Consider the following 17,985-nt stretch of genomic DNA (forward strand, 5'->3'; position numbering starts at 1 on the left):
TGAATGGCTCAATCATCCGCAACCATGGAAGATCCATTCGTTCCATCTGGAACTTCGACACGAATTCCATGAGTATCTCGTTATCCCTCTGTTTGACTTTGAAAAGGTCTGAATTCCTGGTTTCGACCTTGATGGCTCTGGCATGGGACTTTACGAAAGCATCTGAAAGCATGCGAACGAGTCAATAGAATTCGGAGGCAAGTTGTGATACCATATCATTGCTCCCTTGGACAAGGTTTCCCCAAAGTTTTTCAGAAACACTGACTCGATTTCATCATCTTCCAAGTCATTCCCTTTGATCGCGCATGTATAAGAGGTTACATTCTCATTTGGATCCGTGATCCCATTATACTTTGGAATGTCGAGCATTCGAAATCTCTTCGGGATCGGCTTCGGTACCGCGCTCGGGGGGAGCGGCTTCTAAATAAACCTTTTGGAGTCTGGTCCCTTTAATATCATAGGTACTCCCAGGATCTAATCGACCCAGGAGTTGTACGTTTCCACCTTCTTGTCGTTAGCCTTAATCTTTTTCTCACTAGGCTCTACCCATTTTGTCAATGCTTCGAGCATTTTAATCACCTCGAAAGTTTTCCCGGGCCTGACTTCGCCCGGTTCCATGGCAATTTGTTCATCCCTCCGAGTATTTTCCCGGGACTATTCAGGCTTGACCCTACTAGGGGGGTGGCTTTGGTTTTGCAGCTGTGCTATTACCGCTTGTTGAGCCTGTAATATTTTGAAAATCATTCACAGTCTTACCCCATAACTTTCACCCTCAGGCGCTTCTCAAGCCGCTGGCCGGGGGTCCCCCGCGAATACTGTTTTCGGGATCAATTGGTAAATTGATGTTGATTGCCACATGTGAGTTAGCATCGACCGGGTGGGTGGCTGGGATACCATTGGGATCGCCATGAGGCACATCATTGCTAGGCATCATGTTATTATTCTCACCATGATGGCCTGACTCAGCATCAACGTTCAAGTGAGCAGACTGAGAGTTTGACATCCTTTTGCTACCCTGGAATCAAAATTTCAAAGAACAAGCATAAAATAGGGTATGTTAGGCAGATCTGTATCAAATCACCACTATTATCCTTCAGCCCCATGTTAGGCGCCAAATTATTTACCCAAAAAAATGAGTAACAATTAAATTTGTACGCAGTTTAAAGGATATGTGATTTAATTCAATACAAATTATTAAGAACATCATGTATATAGATTAAAGATAAAATAAATGATCAAACTAATTACAATATGATGACCAAGCATGATCTTAGATTGAACAGTGAAATTCGTCATCGATCGGACCTTCGGTACAAGCTCGGTCGCGAATAAAGAAGAGGACAAATGAAGAACACTTTGAACAATAGCTAGAAGATAAAGATAAACTTTTATTGCTTTGATTTGTGTGTCACAATGTGTGAGAATAAGGAAAACCTTCCCCTTTATATAGTAGGGGAATTTCAATCCTAGTACAAGTCTAAATAAGGTAAAAATCTCCCTTTTTCAGTAAATGTCGATCTGATATTGGACGGAAATTTTGCCGTAATATCCGGTTGAGGTCGAACATCTTGGCCCCCTACTCGTCATGTCTAACTGTTCTCTGCGTTTCCCGAGGTCCAGGAGCTATACTTGAGATCTGGGTCTGTTATTTCACCGTGCCCGATCTCAGATACATTGTTCATTCCTCCCGGATTTCGATATAAGGGGTTCCTGGGCCTCGATTATTATCACGACGAGCCGTTTTTCCCCTCTGTTTCTAAATCGGGGAATCGGAAAAAACTCTACCCCCGATTTTACCCGTACACTGATATAATTCTCTAACATAATGTAAATCAATTGTATGATAACTTATACTTCTAAGTATTTAATTTTTAGAGACAATATATTTTTCTTAATTGGAAAATAAAAAAATTTATGACATTATGGACGAGCATCAATGTGGAAAGGAAAAACTATGGAGCTACACCTTCTCCAAGAAATCGTCTTTCCTCCATTTTCCTTCCGATCATAAATATATTGGTTGTCTCTTTCCACTGGGAGACCCTAATAATAATAATAATAATTATTATTATTATTATTATTATTTCTATTATTATTATTATTATTATTATTATTATTATTATTATTATTCTACTTTGGAAAGAAAATCACCAAAAATACCGCTATTGTTTACGAATCAAAATCTGGAGCTACATAACTCCAGATCATGCTTTGTCAATTTCTAATGCGAAAATCATGTACGGCCACCTAAAATTATCCTGATTTTCCTCTGAGACAACTTATCTAAGGTATGTTCCGATTGAACACTTCATGTAATACAGATTTATTCCAAATAAATACTTTTGCGTGACATGACACATTAAGTGTAATGCACCTCTGTTGGGCGCGTGAAGGGATAAATTTTTGCTCGATTATGACTCTACCAATATTAAAATATTAATGTCAACTAGCCCAATGGATCTATCCACTTCCAAGTTAAATTGGAACCTTAGTTTCTCCATCTGAGACCTCTTTCTCTCTTTTGCATCTCTTTCTTCCTTTGTTCTTTACTCTTCTTCCTTTGTTATTTATTCTTCTTCCTTTTCTATGTACATCTTATTTTATTTTCTTGTGTCTTCTCTCATATCTAAATCTTCTCTATCTTATCTTTTTCCTTCCTATTTGAAAAATATTCAAATATCGCAAAATTCGCAAAATTCAGTGTACGAAGAGGACCCTGATTTATGTTGTTGCGGTGATTATGCTAGATTGAAGACCTCGACCACCCCGGTAAACTCAGGCCGCTGATTTTATGGTTGTAGAATTTCAAGAGTGAGTAACTAGTTTCATTGATTATGAAATTTTTCGCTTTTTGTTTCTTATTAATCAGTAATGTGAATGCATTTGTTGTTAGGGAAATGATGAATGTAATTATTTTAGATGGTTTGATGATCCATCTACGGGTCCATCGGAAAGGAAGCATCTACCAAGTCGGGCGATGTTGTGTTTAATGAGTAATCAACTAAGGGTGAAAGTAAAAAAACTTGAAGAAGAAAGGGATAAATTAAAACAGAAATTGAAGGATGCTAAAGTGCAATTGGAGTCTCTGGCAGTGAATTGCAAGGAGGCTGAACAACAGAGGGATTGGGCAAGAGCCACATTAAAGATGCTTATGTTTTTTTTTTTGTATTTTCATGTGTATAGTCTGGATTATGGACGTGTAGTTCCGTGTAGTTTTATGCACAGCTAAACTCATAGTGGACTACATAATGGTCGTATGTATTATCATAGTAGAACAAGTTGTTAGTTATTAGGATGCTATTTTTTTATTGAAACTTTGTATTGATTTACCTTATTGAATCATCCTTATTTTCTCCTAGAAATTTATGGAGTTTTGGAGGCTGCTACTGTTTTTACTAGAATCTGTGATACACCAAGAATCTTTTGGCACATCTTAAAGTCAATTTTCTTGTTTAGAATAAACCCTATGTACAATGCATTTCTTATATTCTATAGGTGATCAATCACTAGAGTTGCTGATTTCTAAGAGCTAAAAAGAAAAGTCCCAAACAACGAAGCGAGGTTCACTGTGCCAGACCGGGGTCGGAGCAGAAGAAACCAGAAAAGCCCCGAACAACGATGCGAGGTTCACTTCACCAGACCGGGATCGGAGCAGAAGAAACCAAATGTCACGCCCCAAACCTGGGGAGGCGTGGCTGGCACCCGATGTCGTGCTGGCCCGAGCGAACCACTCTGTAACTCATGATCATTCGACCAAAACTAGAACATACATAGGTCGAGTTAGCTGAACTCATTCCTTTTGTAATTATCTTGGGCGCACATGGCCACAACTCATAATGTACAACTGTAAGTAGGAGAACATTGTATCAATGAACCATCTTTCTTAAAACATGAATACATATGGGCCGTCAAGGACTCTAACATACTGTACAAAATGAACATATGTCTACAAAGCCCCTAAGATTATTTGACATCAAATGGGACAGGGTACCGTCCTACCTAAAAATATATAGCAAAACTCTGACACGATGACTTATAGACTCGGCTGCACTCCGAATGAAGTGGAGTCTTACCGATCCTTCGCTGAATGCTAACCTCGTCTAGTATGAGGGCTCGTCCAACTGATTATCTATACTTGCAGGCATAAATGTAGCGTCCCCAACAAAAGGACGTCAGTACGAATAATGTACCGAGTATGTAAGACAGAACTAAAAAATATCCATAAGTCAACATCAATTAAAGAGATATAAGAATCAACCCGAATCTCTGAAGTGCCATCATATATGCATACTTAGTATACTTATATATATAATGCTTCTCTTTGAGACTATTATCCATATCGTATGATGCATAACAGCCCAACTGATCAGTGGTAACTTCCCGACCGGCCGTAGCGCTGTGGTAAATACATGACTACCCAACTGGCCGTAGCTCTGTGGTAAATATGTAACTTCCCAGCTGGCCGTAGCTCGGTGGTAAATACATGACTGCCCGACCGACCGTAGCTCGGTGGTAAATGTGTAACTGCCCAACCGGCTGTAGCATAGGGGGTAAATGAATATGCATGTCTGCCCAACCAGCGGTAGCATGGTGGCAAATACATGAAGATGCATATATCACTATAGACACACTTAAATATAACTTTACCGGAATGTATAACATAGACATCCTTAACTTCTAAGAGTAGAACCATTTATGGAATAACTTTACATTTACGTATCGTTACTTGGATCATGCCAAAAGAAAAGAAGGGATAGCCTTAACATACCTTAGCTGTTTCTCTTAACAATCCCTCTAATACACGTCTTTTGCGAAAAATACGTAACGCCCGATCGAAGTAGGGAAAAATCCTTAAGATATTCTTGATATCATAGCACGTTATTTCTTATCCGACTAATATTCACTCCATACTCTACATCATCAAACAAATTGCTTTCGGCCTTCTTCTGCCATGTATTCCCAAAATTTCTCCAAGTTCATTACCAATAATGAAACTAAGACAAAGGAAATTATCAAAGGCAACTTATGTGTTAATCCTCCAAAGACAACCTATATTATTCCTCCAACATGTAAACAAAGCCACTTAGGTGTTATCACTTATCATACACCTTGGTGCCACCAAGTTACATGGCTTTAAGAGTCATTAATTTGGAGGGGGGAGGGGTGCCACGTTAGGCCTTATCCAAACTTTTAATTAATCTTTCACTAAAATCATTAATTACCCACTTATTCACATAATTAAGAATTATCTCAAATTACTTAAAATACTACTCACTTTTTACATACCTCATACACTTTACTATCATGGTCATATGGTACCATATAAAATCAATACATACACTATTATTTTATTAAAATATCTATGTAAAAATACATATATTTTCTCAACTTTTAATTTTTCTAATCTCATATAAAGAGTACAAATTTTCTCATAAACTTTCTCATATTCTGTGTATAATTTAAAGCATATTCGAAAGTAGTAATATTAATAGCTATATAAAATCATATTTTTCAAACCTTCATTTACAAAAATGTTCCCCTAAAAATACCATATCAAATGTATATAACGGTATCAAGATTGTTAATCTTACGGGGTCTTGCAATAACATAGTCACAAATCCTCTATAATCTCATGAATGGACTTAATCCCTTCAAGCTCATATGGATTACTACGACTCATCCTAATATCAAAGTACGGGATGTAACATTCTTCCCCTCTTTAGAAACATTCGTCCTCAAATGTTAACTCTTAGAGATTTACAAAACGTTTGCTAGGGTCTCCTCTGCAAACTAAACTAAAATCCAACCTCTATCTGAAGTCTCGACTATTCACAATCTTTTGTACTCGAGTATCTCGTATATTCTTCACCTTTACCTTACTCACTTTTCAATCTAGCATCGTATCTTCTGTTTCTTTGATAACCTCCCTTCCACATAGGTGGAAATTACGCCTTAAAGCTCTACCTGCACCTCTGGTGCATACATAATCTGGTGAAAACTTCATACTGACTTCTTACGACTCAGCTCTATGGAACGATCTGGAAACAAAGGAAGGGTAACATTTCCTAAATGACCTATAGCCTCTCAATTATAAATGTGGCGTGTAACACACCCATAAGTGAGACTCTACTAGGCACGGCTTTGTAGACTCCCTAGGACATGACTTGCTCTGATACCACTTTGTCACGTTTCAAACCTGGGGAGGCGTGGCTGGCACCCGGTACCTTGCTGGCCCGAGTGAACCACTCTGTAACTTATGATCGTTCGACCAAAACTAGAACATACATAGGTCGGGTTAGCTGAACTCATTCTTTTTGTAACTATCTTGGGCCCACTTGGCCACAACTCATAATGTATAACTGTAAGTAGGAGAACATTGTATCAATGAACCATCTTTCTTAAAACATGAATACATATGGGCCGTCAAGGCCTCTGACATACTGTACGAAATGAACCTCTGTCTACAAAGCCCCTAATATTATTTGACATCAAATGGGACATGGTACCAGCCTACCCATAAATCTGTAGCAAAACTCTGACACGATGACTTATAGACTCGGCTGCACTCCGAATGAAGTGGAGTCTTACTGATCCTTCGCTAAATGCTAACCTCATCTACTATGAGGGCTCGTCCAACTGATTATCTATACCTACAGGCATAAATGCACCGTCCCCAACAAAAGGACGTTAGTATGAATAATGTACTGAGTATGTAAGGCAGAACTGAAACATATTCAAAATCAACATTAATTAAAGAGATATAAGAATCAACCTGAATCCCTGAAGTGCCACCGTATATGCATACTTAGTATACTTATAATGCTTCTCTTTGAGACTATTATCCATATCGTTTGATGCACGAATTCCCAACTGATCAATTGTAACTGCCCGACCAGTCGTAGCGCGGTGGTAAATGCATGACTGTCTAACCGACCGTAGCTCGGTGGTAAATATACAACTGCCCAACCGGCCGTAGCTCGGTGATAAATGCATGACTGCTCGACCGACCGTAGCTCGGTGGTAAATGTATAACTGTCCAACCGGCCATAGCATGGTGGTAAATGCATGAAGATGCATGTATCACTATATTATAACCATTAACATCTTTATTATATACCTCAACAGAGACTTAGGAACGTACTTAGACACAATTGAGTATAACTTTATCGGAATGAATAACATAGACATCCTTAGCTGCTAAGAGTAGAACCATTTATGGAATAATATTACATTTACGTATCGTTACTTGGATCATGCCAAAAGAAAAGAAGGGATAGCCTTAACATACCTGAGCCGGTTCTCTTAACAATCCCTCTAATACACGTCTTTTGCGTAAAATACGTAACGACCGATCGAAGTAGGAAAAAATCCTTAAGATATTCTTGATATCATAGCACGTTATTTCTTATCCGACTAATATTCACTCCATACTCTGCATCATCAAACAATTTGCTTTCGGCCTTCTTCTGCCAAGTATTCCCAAAATTTCTCCAAGTTCATTACCAATAATGAAACCAAGACAAAGGAAATTATCGAAGGCAACTTATGTGTTATTCCTCCAAAGACAACTTATGTTATTCCTCCAATGTGTAAACAAAGCCACTTAGGTGTTATGACTCATCATACACCTTGGCGCCACCAAGTTGGCTTTAAGAGTCATTAATTTGGAATTGGGGGGGAGGGGGGGAGAGAGGTGCCACGTTAGACCTTGTAGGGCTTATCCAAACTTTTAATTAATCTTCTACTAAAATCATAAATTACCCACTTATCCACATAATTAAGAATTATCTCAAATTACATAAAATACTACTCATTTTTAACACCCCTCATACACTTTACTATCATGGTCTTGTGGTACCATATAAAATCAATACATACAATATTATTTTATTAAAATATCCATGTAAAAATACATATATTTTCTCAACTTCTAATTTTTCTAATCTCATATAAAGAATACAAATTTTTGTACTCTTAATTCTTAAAAAGATAAAAGATAACCTTCTTTTCTTGTGAGAAAATAATTTCTATCTTTACAATAAAGAAAATCTCATAAACTTTCTCATATTCTGTATATAATTTAAAGCATATTCAAAAGTTGTAATATTAATAACTATATAAAATCATATTTTTCAAATCTTCTTTTACAAAAATATTTCACTCAAAATACCATATCAAATGTATATAACGGTATCAAGGTTGTTAAACTTACGGGGTCTAACAATAACATAGTCACAAATCCTCTATAAACTCATGAATGGTCTTAAACCCTTCAAGCTCATATGGATTACTACAACTCATCCTAATATCAAAGTACGGGATGTAACTCTAAAAAAGTCCCGGACAGTAAAGTAAAGTTCACTTCGCCAGACCGGGACCAGAGCAACTTCTTGCTCTATTAAGCCAGGAAGTTCTTATTCTGTTCTTAGGTGGATACATAGAAATGAAACATCATAAATAGAAGGTCATACACCAATAAGGATTACCATTAAATTGCTCTCAATTGAGCTCAAAACCAACTTGTGCATTCCACATAACTTTACACTTCTTAGAGTACTCTTTATTTTCCTCTAGTATTATTCTTGACATAAGAGAAATATCTGTAATCCATATTTTAGCAAAATTGATCATATCCACATGTTTGTTCATTAGTTTATGCCTAATTTTCTCTAACATGGTGATAATAGACTTATGCATAGCAGCTAAAATCTAAAAATTAAAAGTCGCACTCATGTTGTTCTCAATAATATCACATTCGGCATGAGTTTTAAAATAGGCCCTGCACCATGTTTCCTTTGGATAATGTAACAAATCCTAGTTTTAAAATAGGACCTGCACCATGTTTCTTTTGGATAATGCAACAAATCCTCACATATTTCCGTCTTACCTAATTTACTCAATACTGCCAATCCTTTTTAAATTTGACTTCAAAGCTAGCTTTTGAATATCTCAAGAATTGCTTTCTTCTGTCTTCTCCTCTCCATTTGATAAACCAGTTACTCTAGATATGCCTAGCACACATTCTTTGCTCTACATTTAGCAATAACTCCATTATGGCAGGAACAAATCCTTACAAAATAAAGTACTTATAAGATTTGAAAGTTTAGAAGAATATAATCAAAAGAAGAACAGAAAGTTTAGAAGAATATAATTAAAAGAAAATCAGAAAGTTTAAAAGAGCCGAAATATTACCTTTTGCATATTTGACATTACAATCAAACCTTCACTAGTGCCCAGATTTAAGTCATCAATCAAATATCCTAAGAACCAACTACAACTATGTTTTGTTTCTTAATCCACAACAGCCAAGCAGTAGGAAATATTTGATTGTTTCCATTCCTTCCAACAATAGCAAGAAGTTGACCTCCACAAGCTCCCTTAAGAAAACAACCATTAATTCCTATGATTTTCCTACACCCATCTAACCATCCTTTCTTGAAGTCTTCAAAACATACATAATAATATACAAACAAATTTTTCCAGGCTCAGTCTCTCTATCAATTTTAACCCAGCTTGAGCTTCCTGGATTAGTTCTCTTGATGAAGTCTGCATAATCACATAACCTAGAGAATTCCAGCTTCCAATCACCCATATTTTTCTTCAGGACTTTATGTTTTGCTCTCTGACACATATTCCTACCAACATAAAGACCCAACTTGTCTCTAACCAAGTCTTGAATTTCCCAAAGTCTTATATATGGTTGGGAAACTATCCTATCCTTGAATTTTCTAGCAATAAGCTTAGAAGTGTAAAGCTTGTTTTTGTTTGTAGGAATGTATTTATGTACAGGATGATAGTTAATGACTCTAAAATTACCAGAGTTTCTATCCAAAGAAGCAGCCAACAACCATTTACATGTATTTGTTTTACACTTAACCCTTACCTTATGAGGCTCATTAGGTCTTAATTTAATTTTCCTCCTATACTCAACAACATAATCTGCCACAACCTTTCTAAACTGTGTTACATTCTCAATTTTCATACCAAGCTCAAATACAACCACCTTACAAGCTTCATCATATCTTTTTTACTTCTCCTCCTAGAGGGTAAATCTACTCCTCTAACAGCTTCGATATCTAGCTCCTCCTTGCTATCATCACTCCAATATTAAGAGCTATTGATATAGTCTTCATGTCCTCCAACCTTTCCAGCATATTTATTAGCCTTGTCTACCCCAATATCCTCAAACCCTTTATCTATACTACCAACCTCTCCAACAGGTATCTCTTCTGTAACAGGAGATTTTTTCTTCTATTTTTTGTTTCTTTTATCTTGTCTAAGAGTTCTCAACTCCTCATCTACATCTGAATCATCCTCTTCAGGTATATTTTCCAGATCTGAATCACTACTCTCCACCTCTGAAATATGACTTTCTACATCTAACTTACTAGTGCAATCACCTCCCAAACTTTGAACTACCTATTCTACAACAACTTCTTGTAGGTTAAATGACTCATCATCTCTGTTATTTAATAACAAAGTTTCATTCTCTCCAGTTAGGTAGCCAGTAGGTCCCTCCCTATTTAAAATTAAAGTCTGGTCAACAACATGTTTAACCCATACTTCAAAGTCGTCCCCATACTTTAAGTCATTTATTAGGTCTAATAGGTGTAGGTCTGACTCTACCAAGTAAAATTGTTTGGTCTCACTATTCTAATAATAAAATCCCTCGATAGTCACATACCCTATTTCTTTAGTATAAAATTCCAGCTTCGTAGTAGAAAAGTGGTCATTGTCCATATACATACCTGCTTGTTCACTTTCACCAACATAAGTGGGGACATGAATCTCGAAAAAGTAGACCCCATGGTGTATTTTTGTGAATATAACTTCCTCTAACATTTGAATCAAAGCTGAATAAAATCGAAAAGGGATATTAGAGACAATGACAGAACATGGCTCAGAATTAAATATATTTTCATGTAATCGAAAAAGGGATATAGGAAATAAACGGAATATTCTCAAACCCTAATCCCCAAATCATGAAGCAAAAAACCCTAATTTTTTAGACATATTTGAATCATTATTTTTCATCAACGAGAGAAATTGATACTTACAATAAGTATCTTCTGCATAAGATTCCAGGAATCACCAAATGTTTCTTCAAGTTTTCTTCTTCGATTTTCCTTCCAATTCACCAGAGAGAGAAAGGGGGAAACAGGCGTTAAGTTTAACAAGGCACTAGGGCTTTTTGTTGTTATTATCGAATACTTTTAGCCTTTTAAAATTAAATAGCCACTGTGAAAAAAATAATACAGCTTTTACATTTTGATTGGTTGTTAATACATGTCAATGGCATTTGGTTACACGCGATGAGCTTCCAGCACAAAAAGGAAAATAATTGCCTATTTGGAATAAATCTGTGTTACATGAAGTGTTCAATCGGAACATACCTTAGATAAGTTGTCTCAGAGGAAAATCGGGACAAGTTTAGGTGGTCGTACATAATTTTTGCCATTTCTAATCGATCACCAAAATGCTGGAAATATTGAGTTCAAATTTCAATATAGTCCGACAAGAAATGAAGCAGGAATCGAAGTTTGAAGGTGGTTGTTCAAGTTGATTTTTCAACAGAAAAATTTACACACAATCTCTATTGTGTTGAAAAATGGTTGTTGTTCTCTCTCTTGCTCTCCCAAATCAAACATAAAGTTAGGTCTTTAAAATGTATGGGCAGTGTAATGATCTGACCGGTTATTTTGAGTATTATAACCATGCTTCCTCATTTAATACTTAATTTTATGCTTTATAGTTATTTTATGACTTACCGGATTAGTGGGTTCGGGTCCGAAAGGAATTCGGAGTAAAATGAGACACTTAGTCTCATAATTAAAAATTTAAGTTAGAAAAGTGGACCAGATATGGACCTATGTATAAACGACCTGGGATTTAAATTTTGATGATTCCAATAGCTCCTTATGGTGAATTTGGGCTTAGGAGCATGTCCGGAATATTATTTGGAGGTTCGTAGAGAAATTAGGCTTGAAATGCCGAAAGTTAAATTTTTGGAAAGTTTGACCGGGGGTTGACTTTTTGATATCGGGGTCGGAATCTGATTCTGAAAATTTGAATACCTCATTATGTTATTTATGATATTTGTGCAAAATTTGAGGTCAATCGGACTTAAATTGGTAGGTTCAGGAATCGTTTGTAAAAACTAGAAATTTCAAAGTTCATTAGGCTTGAATTGGGGTGTAATTCATGGTTTTAGTGTTGTTTGAGGTGATTTGAGGATTCGACTAAGTCCATATGATGTTTTAGGACTTGTTGGCATATTTTGTTGAGGTCCCGAGGAGCTCAGGTGAGTTTTGGATGGTTAACGGATCAAAAATTTAGACTTGAACAACTGCTGGAATTTTCTGATATCTGATGACGTTTTCCTTCTAAGCGATTGCGTGAATGCGTCTGCGATCGCGTAGGGTTAATGTGAGGCAGAGGCATTTTGTGCTTCGTGACCGCGTGAAGCGGGACGCAATCGCATAGCTCTGGGATTTTGTGACTCGCGAACGCGTGAAGAAGGTCGCGTTCGCGTAGAGTGAGTAGAGCGAAAATAAAAGTCACGCGTTTTGTGCTTCGCGGTCGCGTGGATGAGTCCGCGATCATGTAGGTCTGTGATGTTGTGCTTCGCGATCGCGTGGGAAGGTCCACGATCGCGTAGAGTAAAATCTGGGCGATAGAAAATTGTTCTTCGCGATCGCGTGGGAATGTTCGCGATCGTGTAGAGCAAATGTCTGGGTAGAGAGTTTAAGTTCTGAAAATGGGCAGTTTTTGACGGATTTGAGCACGGAAAGAGGCAATTTTCGGGAGTGTTTCAAGAAAAATAACGAGGTAAGTGTTCTTAACTCAATATTGGTTAAATTACCCGAATCCATAGTTGTTTTTATCATTTAATTGGTGAATTAAGTTGAAATTTTTTTAAATCCCTCTTAGTTTAAATTGAAGATTTGAGGGTCGAGTTGGGGTCGATGCATTATGTTATCTTTGTTTGGGCTGATCTTTGTGATTTCTGAGAGCCCGAGAGACTAGAGAGGTTGAGGACTGAGTAAAGCCGAGGGCCTGTCGGTGAGGTAAGGATATTATGGCATGTGAGTTGTCCCTGAAGGATATTATAGCACGTGAGTTATCTGTGCAGATTATGGCGCTTGGGCTGTAGGAGCCTCTCCGGAGTCTGGACAACCCCCAGTGAGCGCGAGTACACATTGAGTGTGAGTGCTGAGGGCTGAGAGCCGAGTGATGAGTTGAGTGACTGTTGCTTGAGAGGCTGTACTTGCTTTGCATTTGTTATTGCACTTGATTGCTATCTGTCATTGTTGTGAAATCTCTGAAAGATTTTATATTCGGATTACATGAAATTGAACTGTATAAAATTGATTTGGCTTAAACTGCCGGATTTGAAAGCATGTCTATTCTTTGTTGGAATTACTGAAAGAGAACTATAACTGTGTAGCTTGTCATTATCTTCAGTTCCTTAGTTATTATTGTTACTTGCTAAGTTGGTTGTACTCATACTATACCCTGTACTTCGTGTGCATATCCAAGTGTTCCCGGATATAGCGGGTGTTGATCATTTCGCGCAGTTGATTTTCAGGAGATTCAGAGGTAGCTGCCGTGTTTCGCAGACCTTGTCTCTCTTTCCCTATCTCCTTGTTTATTGTATTTTGGTCTTAGACTATTATAGACCTTATGTTTCAGATTTGTATCCATATTAGATGCTCATGTACTCAGTAACACCAGGTTTTGGGGAGTGTTCGTGTCAGTATTTATGGGATTTTGTATTATATTAAATTATTATATTTTCAAACTTAAGAGAAATTATGGTTTATCGAGATTATCAGCTTGCCTAATATCGAGATAGGCGCCATCATGATAGGTTGGGATTTTGGGTCGTGACAAGTTGGTATCAGAGCCTAGGTTACATAGGTCTCATGAGTCATGAGCAGGTTTAGTAGAGTCTTGCGGATCGGTACAGAGACGTCTATACTTATCTTCGAGAGGCTGCGAAACCCTTAGGAAAATTTCACTTTCTTGTATTCTGTCGTGCGAATTTGTTGATTCTGGAAACTAATTTCTACTATTCTATTCTCTCACAGATGGTGCAGACACGTACTACCGGATCAGACGGTCAGCCACCAGTGCCACCAGTTAGGGCCACGAGAAGCCGGGGCCGTGGTAGAGGCCGAGGCTGAGGTAGAGGTCGAGGTGTATCTCGTACCACAGTTGGACCAGCACCTGTAGTACCACCGGTTGCTCCAGCTCAGGAGCAGATTCCGGATATAGCTGAGCCGACAGGATCAGCTCAGGCACCAGCTGTGCCCATTGAGATTCCAGGCCTTCAGGAGACTTTGGCCCAGATATTGGCAGCTTGCACTGGTCTTGCTCAGGTGGTTTCGGCTCAGGACGTACCTGCCGCTTCTCAGGCCGGGGGAGATACTCATACCCCCGTTGCCCTTACTCCAGACAAGGTAGTATAGGGACTTCAGATACCGGGGGCACTACCAGCCCAACCAGTTGCAGCTGCTCAGGCCCCGGTAGTTCCTGTTATGGCAGATCATGAGCAGAGGAGACTTGAGAGATTTGAGAGGCTTCGACTTCCACCATTTAGCGGTACTGAGTCAGAGGATGCCCAGGGCTTTCTGGATAAGTGTCAGCGGATGCTTCAGACAATGGGTATTCTAGAGACCAGTGGGGTCTCATTTACTTCTTTTTAGTTTTCTAGGGTTGCCTTCAGATGATGGGAGTCTTACGGAGGTGTAGGCCGGTCGGTACAACACCCCTTACCTGGCAGCAATTCTCCGGTCTATTCCTGGAGAAGTTCGTACCTCAGTCCCGCAGAGAGGAACTGCGCATGCAATTTGAGCAGCTTCGTCAGGGTGATACGTCCATGACACAATATGAGATGAGATTTTCAGAATTGGCCCGTCATGCTATCTGGTTGATTCCCACAGACAAGGAAAGGATCAAGAGATTCATAGATGGCCTCACTTTTCAGCTGCGATTACTCATGACTAGAGAGAGAGTGTGTCTGGTGCTACTTTCGACGAGGTTGTCGACATTGCTCGTCAGATTGAGATGGTTCGTAGCTAGGAGCGGGTTGAGAGGGAGGCTAAGAGGCCTTGTGGTTCCGATGATTTTAGCGGTGTTCCTTCAGGGGTTCCGTTTTACCGCGGTAGGGGCCGTTCTTACAGACATGCTCAGGCGGGTCGTCCAGCTCATCGTGGTGCATCAGCTAGCCACGGTTCTTACAGTGCTCACTCAGGCCGGTCTTCATTCAGTGCACTACCAGTGTAGAGTTCTCATCATGCCTCGTCTGCTCAGGCTTCTACAGGTACTTCTTCGGATTATCAGGAGCAGCAGTTCCGTCAGAGGATGGGTTGTTTCGAGTGCAGAGAATTGGGTAATTTCAAGAAAGATTGTCCTAGGCTGTTGAGTGGGGCTCCACAGCAGAGTTCTCGATAAACGGCACCAGCTCCAGTAGTTACACCACCCGCCCAACCAGCTCGAGGTGGGGATCAGGTAGCTAGGCGTCGCCCAAGAGGGGGAGGCCGATCAGGTGGCGGGCATGCTCGATTCTATGTTTTTTCTGCCATGCCAGATGCTGTTGCCTCAGACGCAGTGATCACAGGTATTTTTTCAATGTGCCACAGGGAGGCTTTTATATTATTTGACCTCTTATTACTCGGTATGGTTGATTTCGATGTAATCCAGGGTATGGATTGGTTGTCTCCATGTCATTCTATTCTGGACTGTCACATAAAAGTCATGACGTTGACGATGCCGGGATTGCCAAAGGTTGAATGGAGAGGTTCTCTAGATTTTGTTCCTAGCAGGGTAATTTCTTATTTGAAGGCCCAACGTATGGTTGAAAAGGGATGTCTGTCATATTTGGCCTTTGTGAGAGATGTTGATATTGATACTCCTATTATTAATTCAGTACCGATCGTGCGAGACATTCCAGATGTATTTCCTGCAGACCTGTCGGGTATGCCACCCGACAGGGATATTGATTTCGGTATTGATTTGGTGCAGGGCACTCAGCCTATTTCTATTCCTCCGTATCGTATGGCACCAGCTGAGTTAAAAGAATTGAAAGAGAAACTTCAAGAACTCTTTGAAAAGGGGTTTATTAGGCCTAGTGTGTCACCTTGGGGTGCACCGGTTATGTTTGTGAAAATGAAAGATGGTACTATGCTGATATGCATTGACTATAGGCAGTTGAACAAAGTGACGATCAAGAATAAATATGCTTTGCCGCGTATTGATGACTTATTTGACCAGCTTCAGGGAGCGAGGGTGTTCTCAAAAATTGATTTGAGATCTGGGTATCACCAGATGAAAATTCGGGACTCAAATATTCTGAAGACGGCATTTAGAACTCGTTATGGCCACTATGAATTTCTTGTGATGTCTTTTGGGCTAACCAATGCCCCAACAACATTTATGCATTTGATGAATAGTGTATTTCAGTCATATCTTAATTTATTTGTCGTAGTATTTATTAATGATATTCTGGTGTACTCACGTAGCTAGGAGGAGCATGCACAACACTTAAATATTGTATTACAGAGGCTGATAGGTGAGAAACTTTATGCCAAATTCTCTAAGTGTGAGTTCTGGCTTAGTTCGGTGGCATTCTTGGGACATATAGTGTCCAGTGAAGGAACTAAGGTGGATCCGAAGAAAATAGAGGCAGTTTAAAATTAGCCCAGACCATCCTCAGTCACTGAGATTCGGAGTTTTCTCGGCTTGGCCAGTTATTACCGTCGTTTCGTGGAGGGTTTCTTGTCTTTGCATCACCTATGACTAAATTGACCCAGAAAGGTGCTCCGTTCAGGTGGTCGGATGAATGTGAAGAGAGCTTTCAGAAGCTCAAGACAGCCCTAACTACGGCTCCAGTATTGGTATTGCCTATAGGTTCAGAGTCTTATACTGTGTATTGTGATGCGTCACGTATTGGTCTCGGCGCAGTGCTGATGCAAAACGGTAGGGTGATTGCCTATGCGTCCAGACAGTTAAAGGTACATGAGAAGAATTATCCAGTCCACGATCATGAGTTAGCAGCTATTATTCATGCCTTGAAAATTTGGCGGCATTACTTGTACGGTGTACAGTATGAGGTATATACTGATCATCGGAGTCTACAACATTTGTTTAAACAGAAGGATCTTAACTTGCGGCAGCGAAGGTGGTTGGAGTTGCTTAAGGATTATGATATCACCATTATCTATCATCCTGGAAAGGCCAATGTGGTGGCCGATGTCTTGAGTCATAAGGCGGAGAGTTTGGCATCTTAGCATACTTACCGGTAGCAGAGAGGCCTTTAGCCTTGGATGTTCAGGCCTTGGCTAATCAGTTTGTTAGATTGGATGTTTCCGAGCTGAATCGAGTTTTGGCTTGTGTGGTTTCTCGGTCTTCTTTATATGATCGCATCAGAGAGCGCCAGTATGATGATCCACATCTGCTTGTCCTTAAGGATACGGTTCCGCACGGTGATGCTAAGGAAGTCACTATTGGAGATGACGGTGTATTACGGATGCAGGGCGGGCTATGTGTGCCTAATGTAGATGGTTTACGTGAGCTGATTCTCTAGGAAGCTCACAGTTCGCGGTAATCTATTCATCCAGGCGCCGCGATGATTTATCAGGATTTGAGACAGTACTATTGGTGGAGGCGGATGAAGAAAGATATAGTTAGGTTTGTATCTCGGTGTTTAAATTGTCAACAGGTAAAGTACGAGCATTAGAGACCGAGCGAATTGCTACAGAGACTTGAAATTCTGGAGTGAAAGTGGGAGCATATTACCATGGACTTCGTAGTTGGACTCCCATGGACCTTGAGAAAGTTTGATGCTATTTGGGTGATAGTAGATCGGTTGACCAAATCTGCACATTTTATTCCAATCGGTACTAATTATTCTTCGGAGCGGTTGGCTGGGATTTATATTCGCGAGATTGTTCGCCTACATGGTGTGCCGGTGTCTATTATTTT

General features: G+C 39.3%; 1 long non-coding RNA gene across 1 annotated transcript; it reads right to left on the bottom strand.

Moving 5' to 3' along the window:
- Positions 1-8,434: 8,434 nt before the first annotated feature.
- On the bottom strand, positions 8,435-11,164 carry LOC108943589 (uncharacterized). Its single transcript, XR_001967525.3, has 3 exons — positions 11,058-11,164; positions 8,833-10,853; positions 8,435-8,779 (listed from the first exon to the last, which is right to left on the bottom strand). It is a non-coding gene; the product is annotated as an uncharacterized lncRNA (long non-coding RNA).
- Between the last annotated feature and the right edge of the window lie 6,821 nt (positions 11,165-17,985).

The sequence above is a fragment of the Nicotiana tomentosiformis genome, chromosome 7, assembly GCF_000390325.3.
Source record: "Nicotiana tomentosiformis chromosome 7, ASM39032v3, whole genome shotgun sequence".
NCBI lineage: Eukaryota > Viridiplantae > Streptophyta > Magnoliopsida > Solanales > Solanaceae > Nicotiana > Nicotiana tomentosiformis.